Raw genomic sequence first — 16,000 nt, 5'->3', positions numbered from 1 at the left:
GTGTGTCAGCAACCTCAACGCAAAATATTTCTGGATTTTAACAAAATATCATCCTTTCCTCACACACTGCTGTCTGAAGCCACTCTGGATATTCTGGTGCCTGGAACCAGAACAACACTAATCCCCAGTACCCATTCACCTCTGCCTCCCCTCTCCCTCTCTTTATAGGCAGGCACTAGCAAGAGCCAAGACCCTGCTCGCAAGCAGAACTGGGAGCTGGCAGCAGACTACTGGAGTGTCTGGAGCCAGGAAAATGCCCCTGGCTGCAATCTCTGTTTGCAAATGGACACACACAGATGATTCACGTGGTCCGGGGAACATGCACATAATGGTTTGGGAAACCTCTTATCTAGAAAAATGAAAGTCTTAAGGAGACTCTAACAAGCATCTCACAGCACTCATTCACAGTATTGTGTTTACTCCTTCAGACATAGCTGCTCAGCATTGCACCAAAATCCTATTTTCCTGCTGACCTGAGATGGAACAACAGGTTTCTCACACAAGCAGTGATAAGCTATGAAGGATTCCTCATAGTCTTACAATGACAGGCACATGTTTACATCCTTACCAAACAACAAATTCAGTCATCAGTATTCACTCACAACAGCTGAAGAACAGGCCTCTTTGACTCCTCAACAAGGCCAAAGCTGTGGAGATCAGCAGCATTCTTCATGAATTCATCCACAATGGAGCTAGTTTTTTTCACAGAACACTTTGCGACACAAAGGTTAGATTTGCCCCTTCCAGTACAAGCTGCCATTCTGACTAGTGTCAACTCTTCTATCAGAAAAGGCAAGTGATCTCGTTCTACCAAAGACAATTATTTCAAATTTGTTGCTAAATGATTTCTGGTAAAACCAAGGTGATGAACTATTGAACACTCAGTTCATTTGCTGTCATCCAGCTTGACACTTCCATCTTTCAAGCAGTATTGCAGAAAATCAAAGATACACAGAGCTGCACTTCCAAAGCTGCAGAGGTAGCCATGCTATCTTCAAGAAAAGGGACCATGAAGGCTAATGGAATGTGGAAGATTACAGCAAGCCCTAAGCAGATAAAAAGTGTTTGAAAATGATTACTTCACATGCCCTTTAGACACACAGTTCCAAAAGGAACTAACATTAATAAAACAGAATAAGAACATAGTAACAGAACTTAATAACAGAATAAGAACATAATATTCTGGAGACAGAATAAGAAAAAAAATCTTGGCACAAATGACTGGTATTATGCTGTGGCACTTTTTTAAGTCATCCTATGTAAATATTGCACTGTATATCCATGTGAAAGATAGTTACAATGTATAGAAAATATGTGAAAGTAGAAGAGTGCTTATTAACTGAATGCCTTTATGGCAAAATTCTCATACCAATATATACGCAAAGGAAATAATTACTATTCTATAATACATTTGATAGGTTATGCTAAAATTATTCTTTAATTACTGTTTGCTTTACCTACTTTAGTCTTTAAAGCATCAGATATTTGAATCACCTTCTGCAAGGGCTTATCAACTGGATTCCTAGCTTAGGTACCCTCTTTAAAAATTGAATACAGTTTTCTGTTTTTCTCCTGTCCTTTCAGTTGAACAAGCTAAATATAAAGAAATCTTCATTTTTTTTATTTTTTATTATTATTTGTTTCTTTTGAGATTTCTCTCCCCTCTACACTCCCACTTTTTATTAATTGATTTTAAAATTAATACTTTCTTGGCCTATTTAGAAAACACAAAACCTACTCTAAAATGCCCTAAAATCTACACGTTCTTTAAAACTTCTCCAGTTTTCTTCCAGAAGACAGGTACATAGTGTTTGTCAGTACCTGCGTAAGTGTTAAATGCATCTACTGCTTCCAGTCATCCTGTCTGCCTCAGTTCTTTTGAAGTCCAATCGCCATCTATATGTGACATGACAGGGATGACACAGGTATCAATTTATTGAAAGAAATGTATGAAGTTTGTGATTTACTCCCTGGATCAGAAATTGTATTCTTGTGTGTGCTGTTTATACTGATTCACTCGGCAACTCCTCTCCATTGGCATTATTAGACTTCAAACTGACTCCCACAGCTTTGTGAGAAAATAACCCCCAGCTCCTGAGACTCCTCAGAAACCATATCCAGAGCAAGCCTGCACACTGCTGCACTCCGAAACTTGTGCTGTTCCTTGAGCAGAAAAGTGCTCAGTGTTAAAGATCATTTCTATAAGTAGCTATGGCTAAGTTTTCATTTAGCAAAGGAAAATGTTAGATACTTGATTAAGAATAGAAAATCACATTTTTAAAATAGTAAATATAAAATATTTAAAATATTCCCAGGACTTCACAGTCAACTGACTCAGTTTTGTTCCCAGTTACTAACTGGTGCATCCCTCTCAGTGATGAGAGTTTGGGAACAATTCTACCACCTACTCCTGAAATTGTGCTTCCCTGAGGTAATCTCCTTCCATGACCACTGCACAACTTTCGTGTCTTATTGAGGAAGCTAAACCTGACGCCTTCAGCCCAGGTCTGCTCAGAACAGACCCTTCTCCAAGCAAACCATCTTTTGTCAGAGACACTCTCCCTTCTTTGACTTTCAACCCTCTTGGTTTGTTTACCAGCAGAACCACCAATCAAGATTTATATTAAAAAATAATTGTGAGGAACAAGGCTTGGTGAAATCTCCTCAGTCTACATTGAGTACCTAACTGCTACGTTCAGTTTGTATGAACCAACCCTCCTACAACTAGCATCTAAGCTACTTATATTCTTTGCAGTGGAAAGGGGCTGGTTGATTACTGGAGCTCAGGTGTAAGAACTGCTTGTTAAGTTTAGGTATCTAAGTTATATTCACAGGATCTTCAAAAGCAAGTACCCTTGTCATTAAAAGAATAAAGAACTTTGGCATTTATTTAAAGAAGACTAATTTGCTAGGCACTTAATATTTCAGTACAGTTAACTGCATATATTAAGCAGAGATAGTTCCAATCTCAATTTCTCTCCTCCTTCCCTTTGGAGATGCATTACAAAAATGCTGATTCAATAAACACGACATTCCTCTTGCTTGCACTCTGGATGAGGTTTCTGCTTCCTTTTTGCAAACAACTTTGAATTTATCTATCATCTACTACCTAAGTTTGAACATACTGTCTGTTTCAGACTTCTTTGCAAGAAGGATCATTTTCAGTATAGTGGGACCAAGTGACATGCCTGTTACTAGATTCATACATTTGAATTCACTGTGACATCTTCAAAGAGTGCACATGAAACCCTAGTAGCACAAATGACAGATTTAGGACCCGGCTTTTTCTTTTCTTCCTCAAATTTTGTGAACATTGTAGGTCTTGGACTGAGATTTCAGGAGCTGATAAGATATTTTTTTTTCTTATTCTAAAGTAACTTACTTTTGAATATCATCATTGTGGATGGATCTGTGATCTAAAACACTTTTGTAGGTTTTTCACAGGGATGACAGGTCAGTGATTTGCTCTGGCACTAAAAGGTGGCCATTATCTTTTACTGTTTAGTAATTTTCAAGATTCAGAGTCTGTATTCATCTAATTCAAAGAACGGGCACTTATCAATGAGAATCTCTAAACATTTCTGCATTCCTGCTAAGATCTCTGCATTCCTGCTAAGATCTCTTTATGTGACTTTGCATACAGTTAAGTTTATTCCTATCCATATAAAAGCCTGATGGTTATATTTCTGCACAGTAAAACCCAAATAAATACTGAGAGTCATAAAGACTTCCTTTATTTCTTTAGGCAGTGCACTAAAGCAGCACAGAAGAGGCTAATACGTTCTGCAAAGCCATTGCTTTTTGCCCTTGTGCAAGTGAGCAGGACAGGATACAGAGTGACTGAAAAATTATTGTGACAGGCTCTCAGCTGGCCATAACTCTGGAGTTGGAACTGCTGTACTCTTCCTTTAAAAGTGACCAGACTAAAGACACTAAAATGGCTTGCAGCATGAATGATTTATTAAAACACACACTAAAACAAGTGACTTTTACATGGCCAGTTAAGCGTAATATGGTGAGACAGAGTAAAATAAGAGGGTTTGCAAACAAACCTTCCCCTTATTCACTATACCTCGCAGAGTAGGTCCTTCCATTCTTGCTTTCTAGGTCAGCAATTTTTAGCAGCTTCCTGGATTCCAACAAATTCACTATGGTCTGCTCAGGATCCCCAGCAAGATCCCCTTTCCCACGGAGAGGTTTCCACAAGCCCCCCTGCAGATTTTCTGCCAGCTCCATGCTCCCCTCAGGAGTCTCCCAGCCTGCACTTGTGCAGCAGCATCCCCATTCATGGCTTCCATGACTTCCCATCACTTCCCATCTGTCCTACCTCACACGCCAGAATCCTCTCCCCCATAACCATGCTCTGTTGTCCCCAGGGAAAGAGCAATTTCCCCCTTTTCCTGCTGGTCCCACAATACCAGTACTGTAGCAGCCTGAGCATTGCCAACAGGCAGCGTTCCTGCCTGCTGCTCAGCCATGTTCTTCTTTTTTAACAATTGGTGCATGTACACATATAATACAGTGAGCGATAAATGGTTCAACAAGTGCCACTTATCACCGTTATTTATAGTGACTGATCTGGCCGATGTGCAATTAGTACACAGTTGCATGACAAGCTATCATACTTATTATTTCGAAAATCAACATGTCATTGACTTCTTCAGGGGTGGAGGGAGGGGACAGCCACATTAAGACTGACTATAGGAACCCAGCCACAGCAGCAGTCTTGTCCAAAGAGCAATCACCGTTCTTTTTAAGTTTCCAAGGACGCTGCAAGGCAAAACAGGTTGGAAATCCCTGTTTCTCTGAGGCAAGAAGGGCATTGCTGTTCAGATGACTCGATCAACACTTTGCCGTTGCAAGAGAATGACTTCGGGCAGCCTCAGGGTTGGACTCCAGTAGGAACAGAAGCTCCTCTTTGCAAGGACATACGAATCTTGTACAAGTCTTTACCTTGTGCAAATAGAAGTGCTTTGTTTTGCAAGCACCAGGAAATGCTCTCTCACAAAGAGGCAAGATGCTATCAGTCACTGGTATCTTCACTCTCAAAGAAGCAGGGTTTCTCTTGACTCAGAAACATATGAAGGTAGGGGGAGATGGGGGCTGTCACTTGAAGCATTGCTTGTATCAGCACACTGGGGATGCCATGAGACATTTAAACCAGCTGCAGTTTATGCTTTTTCCAAAGTAGCAAAAAGAGAGCACCACAGATCGTGCCCTACAACACCTCTATCTCTCCCTAGCTGCACCAGAGCAGTCCAAGAACATGTCATCCCTTCCTGCTGGCTACCCTGCAAGCGAGGCGAGGTCGACAGCTACGCTATGGGAATGTGCTAGGCTGATACAAAAAATTAGTTGTACTTATTTTCCTCTTAAACCAACTGGTATTTTGTGCTGAAGGTTATTTTGCTGGATATTATTTCAAGGAGCCAATGGCTTTTTAAAACTGCTTTGAATTTAAATATTTATTTTATGATGAGAACTGTTATCGTTTAAAAAAAAAAAACAAACAGCTTTACTTGCTTTTTTAAGCCCAGTTACATTTTTTTCCCGTAAGCTGCTTGGCTCTTTTGTGCTCCTATATGACTGTAAAGAGGAGTATGTTATTATTTTTGGAAAGGTTGCATTTTATATTCTTTCTTTATTACTTACCCCAGTCTCTTAATCTTTTTTTGGATATGTTTGGGTGTTCTTTTCATCTGGAGGTTTATTTATTTTTTTCCCTGTACAATATGTTCTGTACTTCCAGACCTGCTAGATACTAATTTTACTTAATTATCTCTCCTTAAATGTTCACCCTCTTAAAGTTTCCCTCCTTAAAATTTGCTACTATATGTTGCAAACTCTGGGCTTTTCATAAAATACATTAAAAATATTCATCACAGTCTCCCTTTCTCAAAATCAAATTGCCCTTAAAAAAGGCAAAAAGAAGACTTAATATTTCATTTATAAATGGGAGGGAATAAAAGACATTTAATAATGTGCTAATAGCTAACACATATTTTTAATTAAATTGTAATAATGGAAAAAAGCACAGAATTTTCATATTATAGATGGAATTGCAAATCTTATTTATGTATCAGTTGCCAGATTAACTGAGCAATTTCAGAAAAAGCTTAAAATTTTAATATAGAGTGTATATTTCATTTTAGTGAATATTTGTGTATGAGAAGATTAAGACGACGGATATAGCATGGAGATGAAGCTTTGTGTTTGCAGTCCAGAGATTATCAATGTAGTCATCAGAGGTGAAATTTGCACAAGTGGAGATGTCCCACATAAAGGCCCCCATACCTTTTACCTATTTACCTTCTAAACTTCCATGGAGCTATAAAGGTGGTGTCCAAGCACCAGCTGAGGTCTGTGCTGCAGCCTGGTATTCTGGCTGCACGGGGAGGGGGTCCCACCCTGGACACCCAGATGTCTACGGCAGGAACAGGTATGAGATACAAGAGGTCACAGCATCCTGACCTATTTTATTCCTGACACAAACTGACACCTAGCAAGTGAGAAACATTTTTTTTTCCCCCCAGAAAATGAGATAGAAATGCATCTGCAGTTGTGTCCCTGGTCTCTGTTCTTGCAACAGTTTGTTCCATAAAGATGGATTACATTTACATTTACTGGGACTCATAAGTTGCATCCATCCTGAACATGTATTCTTTGTTTGACAGCTGTGTAAAGCACCTCCGGACGATGACTTTTGTTAGAATTCTGGAGGTATTTGTCTGTCTTTATAAGACATAAAGGCATCTAGACAGAGTGATTCTGCCCACCTCGGGCAGAACACTAGCAGTTTTCTTTCACTTCAGATCCATTCAAACCATTGTTATGTATATTTTGAGTCACTCAGAGGTTTAGGTCCTTAAAGTCCACCTAAAGACACTGCTTAGGATGTCTTGCTCACAGTCCCTAATATTTCATGAAAATTAGGGTTATTAAAATTCTCCACCTTCTTGTTATTCACAATTGTCATTATGCCTAACAACTTTTAAAATTAACCCAGAATGAACCATGGACTTTCCAAATACCAAAAATAATAGTTTCTATTCCAAAGGTAACACATCTTATTTCTTTAAGGTCTCAAGCCCAAATATTTCCTATCAATAGCACTTGGTTCAACCTGGAGTTGGAATTATCAATTCCATTCATGGGTCACAGTTTATAATTATCTTCTTTCTCTCAGATCTTATTCATCAGACAAATCAGCTATAACAGACTTTACAAAAGGCTTTATTTTGCCTGGTTTTGCACATAAATACTGTGTTTGTATTTACTTCAGATACAAATGGTGCCACCTGCTCCTCTTAGTACCCTGACATTTGATGCTAATTAGATGGACTTGCATTATCAACAGCAAAGTAATACTGCTCTGCAGCAGGCACGGTTACCATGGATCCTAATGCACTCGGCATTCCACAGGAAATTTAGCAGAGCATAAGAAATAAATCTACTCCTGTGTGAACCTGCACCAGTTCTGTGACACTATTAAGGTACATCCTCAAAGTCTACTAAATCCAAGGGTAAATACCATTATTATTTCTAAACTTTTATTAATGCATTTTACCACTGAGTCACCACGTAGGTGAAACAAAATTGCAAGACAATTTTAAACACCCTGACAGTGCTAATGGAAACAAGTCATGCATTCAAGCTGTAAAGGAGAATGAGTCTCAACCTGGGATCAGTTGCCACAAAAAAGACAACTGGCATCTGTAAGTGAGAACAGTCAAAACAATTCATACTTGTAGGACTGTCACACTGAATAGTTGCTGTGAAAACTCACGCTATTTGTTCCTTTCAAGCCTACCTGAATGTACCTAATTATTATACTCTGATTATAAGACCTAACAAACACAGGGTAATCCAAAAGTTGCTTCTACAGAGTGATTTGACATAGTTCAATAAATGCTACAGATCAAATTAAATGAGAAGGAGGAGGAATGGATTATGGTGCGAGCAGAAGGTGAAGAAGCTAATAACAGAGAAATAAAACCATTAAATAAGAAAGCAATAAAAAATAAAATTATTTCCTTTCTCCCTTCCTTACAGTGAAATGCATATAACACTATAATTCTTCCCATCTGTTCTAGGGTCCAACCACTCCATATTTTGCAGTTGAGATAAATTAGCATTTTCAGCTTCATGCATCAGCCTCAGCCATTGGTTGGGTCCTCCTTCGTTGTCAGAATTATCTGCATTTCTGTCCTGTACACATCTTCGAGTACCACAGAGCCAGACTTCTATGAGCTTTAAGATTCTTTCAGAGTTGTACCCAACCTCTCACACCTCAGAAAGGAAAAGTTCAGCACCTGAGTTATAAATTTCACATCCTGTGTTCTCTGAATGGGCTTTTTTAACAAACTGCCAAAGGCAAGTTTGAAACATTATCGCCTTTCCCATGAGATCAGAATGATTTGCTGTAGTATGGAGCAACACACTGCAATCAAGGGAAAAATCAGGCAGAGATGCACTCCCCAGAGCTGAAAGCATCACAGCACAATGCTAGGAAGCATGCGGTGTGATACACAACCTCACCAGGCTCCGGCTGCTACCTCCATGCAAGTCCTCTAGGTTTCCTCACAATTGAATTCTAGTTAAAATATTTAACCTTTAAAAGATTAAATTCGTTTGAGAATCACCTCATTAAGCTCAGTTTATGTAAGTGACATAGCCCAAGGTAAGTAGAAGAGGACAGGCCAGACAGCATCAGGTGTAGAAGTTTTTTTTATGGGGTAGCACAGATCTACTGACCAGGAAGTTACCATTAACTTACCACTGCATGCAACAGGTCAGTAATCAAGCAGGTAGGCAACACATGATTTGGGGCAGGGTAGGAGTAACATTTCCTCTCCTTTTTTTTTCCCTCTCTCTTTTTTGGCAGGTATGAATGGACAATGGACCTAGGTTTGTACAGCATGGTTCTATTCACAAGCAATCACATTAAGAATCAAAATCACACCCTAAAATATTACCAATCTGTCTATATTTGAATTAGCAATCAGTTTCTATTTGTGGGGAAATTTCTGTATCTAAATTATCAATAACTGAAGTGGCAGTGAAACTGCAGTGTATGAATACAATGCATACTTTTGAAACAGGAAATCTCAAAGTTTGCACACCGCCTAACAAAAAGTAAAATATCCACTGATCTGACTGGAGACTTTGCTTTGCTTGGAGCCCTGAAGACTGTTCAGCCTTCACAATTACTAAACGCTTCCTCTCCACTAGACCCTGCCAGCTGACATAATTTTACAGCTGGGATGAAATCTGTGTCCACGTAGCTGAGTGCATTCTTACCCTGGGTGGCTCATGAATAACCAAGAATTTGTCTGTTGTATGACATGAATACTGAAGAGGAAAGAGAGCCCTGCTCTAATGCCTGGCCAAGAAAAGTTTATCCATCAGTAAGAGGGGCTTGGTTTTTCTAAATGTCAGAACAATACAATAGTCCCTACAAATAAGGAAGAACATTAAGGAATTTTCTGAAGAAGAAAACCTGGTGTTAAAGATAAGATTTCCACAATTATCAATGTACATTGAATTAAAAACAAACAAAGAAAACTACAGCTTTCTTGAACAATAACTCATCGTGAACCATCTACTTCATTTCTAATGTCATGATACTGCCAAAACTTAGTCTTTCTAAAAAGCTGAGTAACATGTCCTTGCGATACGTGTGCAGTAACTAGTTAAAGTTTTTATCCTAATTTTTTCAGGGGGTCATAGGCCAGGATAAAAGAAGAGACATGAGTGCTTCAATTTTTGGAAATAAGTTTAAAATAAAAAAAGTTCTATAAGAGCATCAGATTTGCATTCTACAGAGAGCTTAAACTTCTTGTAGTTATTGACATAGCTGGATTTCAGGAAATACATAAATGTTAAGTGGTGAGTATACCCAGCTCCCACCTGGCATTCTACTACAATCACATCTTTGATTCTGAGGAAGAGATGAAATGCCAAACTTAGATATTCTTTTCTGAAAAATAGCCCCATAGAAAAATAAATCCATTGTCCAGAGACATGGAAAATTACTAGACATCCATGTCAACATTTTTATCTGTGTGATTCATCATAATCAACATGTCATTTATACATACTGTCATTATTGTCTCCATCAACTATGTGCTAGACAAACATTTGCACAGGTAGCTATTCACATATGTACTGTGTACTATAAATTGCTATACACTGCTCTGACAAAGACTATTTTTTCTGGGTCCCAAATCATACATTTTTTCTCATCTTAAACTATAAACTTATGGGGAGGCTTTGTTACAGAGTTACATTTCATTAGAGAATGTATTTCCATCACAACAGAAGTACTTTCTAAATAACTTACCAACATTTTGGTTTCTAGGCAAAACAACACAGAAAATCAACACTATGTTGAAAATATGATTGTTGCAGTTTAGAACTGAACCAGTTTGAAACTTTTGGTTATATGCATTTGCTTTTTATGTTAGATAACACACTATAGTATTTTCATTGAAGTAGAATAAGGTTTAATTCTCTTTTGCTTTGAATTTTAAAATGGTCTGGTGTAATTTCAATTCCAAATGTCAAAATCCTTTTTGAAATAGAAGATGGATCTTCTTTGCAGTTCTGCTTCTCAAGAGCATTTCCTGAATAATAAATTAAGAATAAAGGTTTTGACCCTTATTGTATTTTTTCCCACTTTCCGAAATTGGTCCTGAAGGTATAACAGCCGTCATTGGAAATGCTCTGCTTTCCTGAACAGTTCAAATATGTCATCCGAGATTAGCAACAAGGGAGAGGGGACTGGGAACAGTTCCCCTGTGGCCTGCCAGTGCTTGTCAACACCAAGAGGTCCAGCCCCAAGTCCCAGCTCCCACACCTTCAGCTCCCCTTTCTCCAGGCAGCCTGCTCTGACTCTTAATAATTCCCTCAGCCCTTCTCCACCTCCCGGTTGCAGTTTTTATGCTGAATTGAACATCAGCAACACAAAGATTAGAGAGAGGAGAGGGGGATGGGAAAGGCAAAATATTTTGCTCCAAAAGCATCCTCTATGGATTTGCATACAGATGACAATGGAATTAAGGTAGAGGGAAAGGAGATTTTATATAGGAGAACAAATACATACCAAGATGTATACACATGCATTCTGTACACTGTAGTAATATTTACAAATGGAACGCCCCAGCGAGTAGATCCATATGGATGTCAAAAAACAAGGAACAGGGTTATATAATCATCCTTTGATCAGAAAATTAATCACATACGAAGTTGAAGAACAGAAAATATGACCAGTGAAAAGTATTAATAATGCAGTTTTTCAAATAACCATCTACTCTCTAGGGAGGTATCATAAGAAGGCAAAGTACAGGCACTTAAAATTAGTATTTCTTTGTGGAACTGGCTATGAAATATTTTTACATGGGTAGAAAATAGATTTAAGACATGCTGCATGTTGCCATAATCATTCTTAAGTCCTTTCAAGCTGTGAAATGCTATTGAGTTCAGTGCAGTCCTGCACAGATGCATAAGTGGGCCCCATACAGCCTACCTTGCAGGATTGGAGCTATATTTCTATATATTGTACAGCAAAATGTTCGAGGGCATAATTACACCTGAAATGCTTGATCATAATGTAATTAAGTTCCTCACCTTCAAATGAGAACTAATTTAAACTAGCATTCAAAACTGCATTTAAAAAAGGAGGACTTTGGAAAACAAAAAACCTAGTCAAAAACACGTTAATAAAGGAATTAATGTACTGAGGTATAGCAAAATGTACATAATCTTGTAAAAGAGTTACTAAGAACTTGAATGCCATGAACCAACTGTCTAGGAATGACTAATGATATCAGACCAGGTGCAGAATTAGCACTTTATATTAAAGAACAGACAAGGCAACAAGTTAAAATTTAACCTTATCAACAAGTGTCACAGAATTGAACTCCTCAAGTGATCAGAAAGAGTGAGAGGATGATGTTTTTGGCTACTCAGCCACGACAGCAGCAAGGGAAATGAAACGTTACAGAAAGTTATAGAGACTGAAGAACCAGAAAACATGATCATCTGAGATTTCAGATAGCCACATTTCAGGCAGGTAAATATCATAATGAAGCATCAGCCGAGATACTGTAAATGACCAACACGAACAACAAGCAGAGAACCCCAAGAAGAAATAGGAAGTTGGGTTTTATCTGGAAGAGCGCACCAGACCCAATTCCAGATAGGACTACAAGTGAGCACGTTTGTAATCATGACCAAAATATGCTCAGATACACCTTTCTAAAAATGAAGAAAAATAAACAAAGAAAAAATGAATATAGGAATGTTGATTTTTTTTTTAAAAGGAACACTATAAAAAGGCAAGGAAAGTGGTAAAAGCACCATTCACATTCTAAAAGCACACTTTCTTTTTTTTAATGTCACATGTATAACAAAGTAAACCGATAGCCCTGATCTTAAAGGGTCTAAAAGCAAAGGCCAACATGATTCAATATCACAGTGAAGGAGGCTGCAAGAAATGTTAATTCTTTTTTTCAGGTGAGTGATTCATGCTTAAATGAGAAAAACAAAAAGGGTAAACTGTGGAAAATAGAACCACGTAACAGCAGACCAAAAGAGTTTTCAAGGAGTAATATGCACTGCAGTCCCCTCCCACATATAATTTTCCTTTCATTGATATTAGAGAATTTTAGCATCACTGAGGCCAAATTCTTGGTTGGTTACCTTTTTCATAGGTTGTTCAAACTTCTTGTCTCTATTTCAAGGTTCTGTGCCACCTGCCTATAAAACTCTGCTTATTTTTATCCTACTTTTAAGATCTAAAACTCTTGTCTTCTGAAATGAAAAGCAAAGTAGCTTCCCTTCGGATGATTCCTTTAAAACTTTTCTTATCCTACTCAGCCTTTGATTACTGACCTCTCTTTGATTTCCACACAAAAATCAAGTTATTACTCTCATTTGGGGGGCCATATCCTCTCAAATCTCATACCTCTTCATGTCAATAAAGCAACACTCAGGTACAGCATTGAAGATTTGGCCATTATATATCCTTTGTATTTTATCTCTGTGCAACTAAGTTGCAAAATCTTTGGTCTCATGTTCCAAACTCCGTTTCCTTTATTATCATCATAAATTACATGAAAGACAATTTCACAGAGGAATTAGTGAAAACAGTTCAGATAAAACAGAAAGTGACCTTAATACTCATCCAAAATTCAACCCAAATCTTATGCAGACCTGAAAGTCTCATACTGCAGCTCGCAAAGGTATGGGTCAGTCAGAGCCTGTGTAAAGGAACAATGTTTAACAGAGTGTGCCAGGAAAGTTTTACCATGAAGGCTGATATCCAGGCCATAGGTAGTTCTGCTGAAAAATGTGCAGAAGCTACAGTATAATATGTAGATTTACTGGCCCTTTTTCCTGCAGGCTGTCAGGTACCAATCTTTACATTCCATGCTATCCCACTGCACACAGAAATTGCAAATGTAAAAGACCTTTGCATACCCACTTTCAGTTCTGTAAGCCGACATGAAGACATGAACAATCTAATACAGTGAATTAATTCTGCTTCCTTTAATTATTTTTTCCTCTCTCCATTTTAAAACACTGCTGCAACTACAGATTTCACCTAAAATCCAGTGGAAATGTATCAAAAGTTCATGAGCAAGTTTCTTCTTATTTAATTTCAACACTAGTTTTCCAGAAAAGTTAGAATGATATATATCCAGTCTAATTAAAAAATAAAAGCAATGAGTTCCAGGAATTAAACCCCTGAATGTGTGTGCTTTATCTATTTATACAGCAAATTTAGTCTCCTTTTCTCTTTCCAAATTCTGTGAAAGCCATTTGTAATCTTATGTCTATTATTTATTTGGAATTACTAATTACAAAGTCAATGGCTAAGTTGTGGTATGTACATTTTTCTTTCTGGATAGTTTTTATCTAGAATTTGAGGAATGCTACATACTTAAAAGTACGATGCAGAACGCAAGAGCCTTTTTGTCTCATAGTCATGCTATTCAATTTTGTAAATTGCTTTCCTCTACAGTAGCCTTTTGGCAGATGCTAACATTTCTGTCCAAAAAGCTAAAAAGAAAAAGCAATTATTCCAGTAATCTATACACATGGATTGTTTGTTATATTTTCAGATTTTATATGTAATATATCTTGCAAGAAGATTCAGTGAATTGCAGAGCTTATTCTATCACTCTCCGAGCCAACATTAACAATGTTCCTAAAACTACCACTTTTAGAGTCTCAGGCTCTTTTTCAAAATTTAAAAGGAATAAAATGAATTTGTTTCTCGTTTGCTGTAGTTTCAAAAGTCACAAGAAAACACAATTTAAAATGTTACCTTGAAGTGCTTCTGGTGCTGGAAATGATTTGTTCATTTCAAGGTGAGAGAATAATTGTTGATCTACCTGAGAGTCTCTGAAGGACTGCTCTTTCAAGGGTATGCTCAGGAAAAAGTCTACCAACAGTCAGAACTGAACAGTGACAGTGAAAAAGCACCCTTATTTTCTAGGCCAAACAATGCTTATGTGGCTCTTAAATTCCACTGGACTCCTCCAAACAGGTTTATGACATGCACATGCCAACTCTTTTTTCTTCTTCTTTGCTTGAAAGAATAGAACAGGAAAACACTGTTAAAAAAAAAGTCTGAAAAATGCAATCTCTGGCCCAAAGAGTTTATACTTGAGCACATGGAAAAGTAGGGAACAGATGGGAAGCAAGGGAAACCTGAACAACATGGTAGACCATGGCCTCAGCACACCACCTGCCCCATGACTGCAGAGCTTTTTAAGGTGTTTGGGTCTTATTATTTTGCAGGGTCAGGTGGAATGTATGTAGTGCATAGGCCTTCCCTTTCACTATCTTGAATTTTAACTGAGACAGTAACAAATCAACCAAGACCATCCTTGGCTGCCAAAACTTCAGTAAATGCTGAAGATACAGTAGAAAAACCCAACAACATTAATCATCCATTGTTTACTGATGCAGCTGAAGATACCACTAATGGAAGCACACCTTATCCCACACTATCACTTCAATAAATTGAAAGTAACGTTTTCCACAGGGTATGTAGCATGTGAGATCACACCACCAGCTGCTTTTGTCTCAGTGACAGATCACATACATTATGTAAATTCATCAAAGATTTTAAAGCCTTAATTTGTCTGTCTCCTGGGATTATCTCCTCACAGAATAAAAGGAACTTGGCCAGAATAATTAAATATTTCATTTTTAAACAAAGCCCAAATATAAACCTGAAAATATAAGCCTTTGTCAACAAGTCTTTTTTTTTTTTTTTTTTTAATAATTCAACAGGATATTGCATCCTGAAAATCTGTGGTATTATTAATGGGCAAATAGTCACATATTCAGATCTGAGGAATATTTGCTGATAATCTATGTACAGAGGACTGCCATGTATTACCTTCCTTTTTGTTTCTATCTGTGAAAGTACCTGTAAGGATGCTAAATTACCTCTAAACTTTTAAGTAATATAGTCATAATTAATATGAGCAAATATTAGAGTTATCACCAGGATTTTACATAAACTGGGAAGGCAGATTGCTTTGTTGAGAAGGTGGTAATCCATGCAACCATGGAATGGGATTCATTTCACTTGGCTTGAGCAAGCTAAAAGCAGGACACCTCATCAGAATCAGTCATCTAGGTCTATTTGCAGTCCATAAAGAGAGAAAGGCATCCTCACAGAGTAAGTCATACCAGTCTAAGCAGCTTACTAAGACATGTGGAGGTGGCCTGCCAGAAGTTAAAGAATTAAGTAAATCCTGTCTCATGAGCTCCACCCAAGGGCAATCCTGCAAGCCGTAAACATGCACTAGTCCAGAGCTACAATTTAGGTCAAAATCGTTATGCCCAGCCATGCAGTTAAACCAGTGTAAGTTCAATGTAACAAATATACCTCTCCTCCCCTGTACACTGATTTTAACACAAACTGGGGACACTTGTGCTTCTACCTGACCTTTCATAAGAACTCTCCATGCAAAAACAC

The 16,000-nt window shown here is 37.9% G+C and overlaps 1 protein-coding gene across 1 annotated transcript in view; it reads right to left on the bottom strand.

The window, feature by feature from the left end:
• Positions 1 to 16,000, bottom strand: part of GRM8 (glutamate metabotropic receptor 8) — a 341,574-nt gene that overhangs the window by 168,643 nt on the left and 156,931 nt on the right. The gene's annotated exons all lie outside the window — the stretch shown is intronic.

Source organism: Ciconia boyciana, chromosome 1 (genome assembly GCF_034638445.1).
Source record: "Ciconia boyciana chromosome 1, ASM3463844v1, whole genome shotgun sequence".
Lineage (NCBI taxonomy): Eukaryota > Metazoa > Chordata > Aves > Ciconiiformes > Ciconiidae > Ciconia > Ciconia boyciana.
This window is presented reverse-complemented; position numbering and strand designations above follow the sequence as displayed.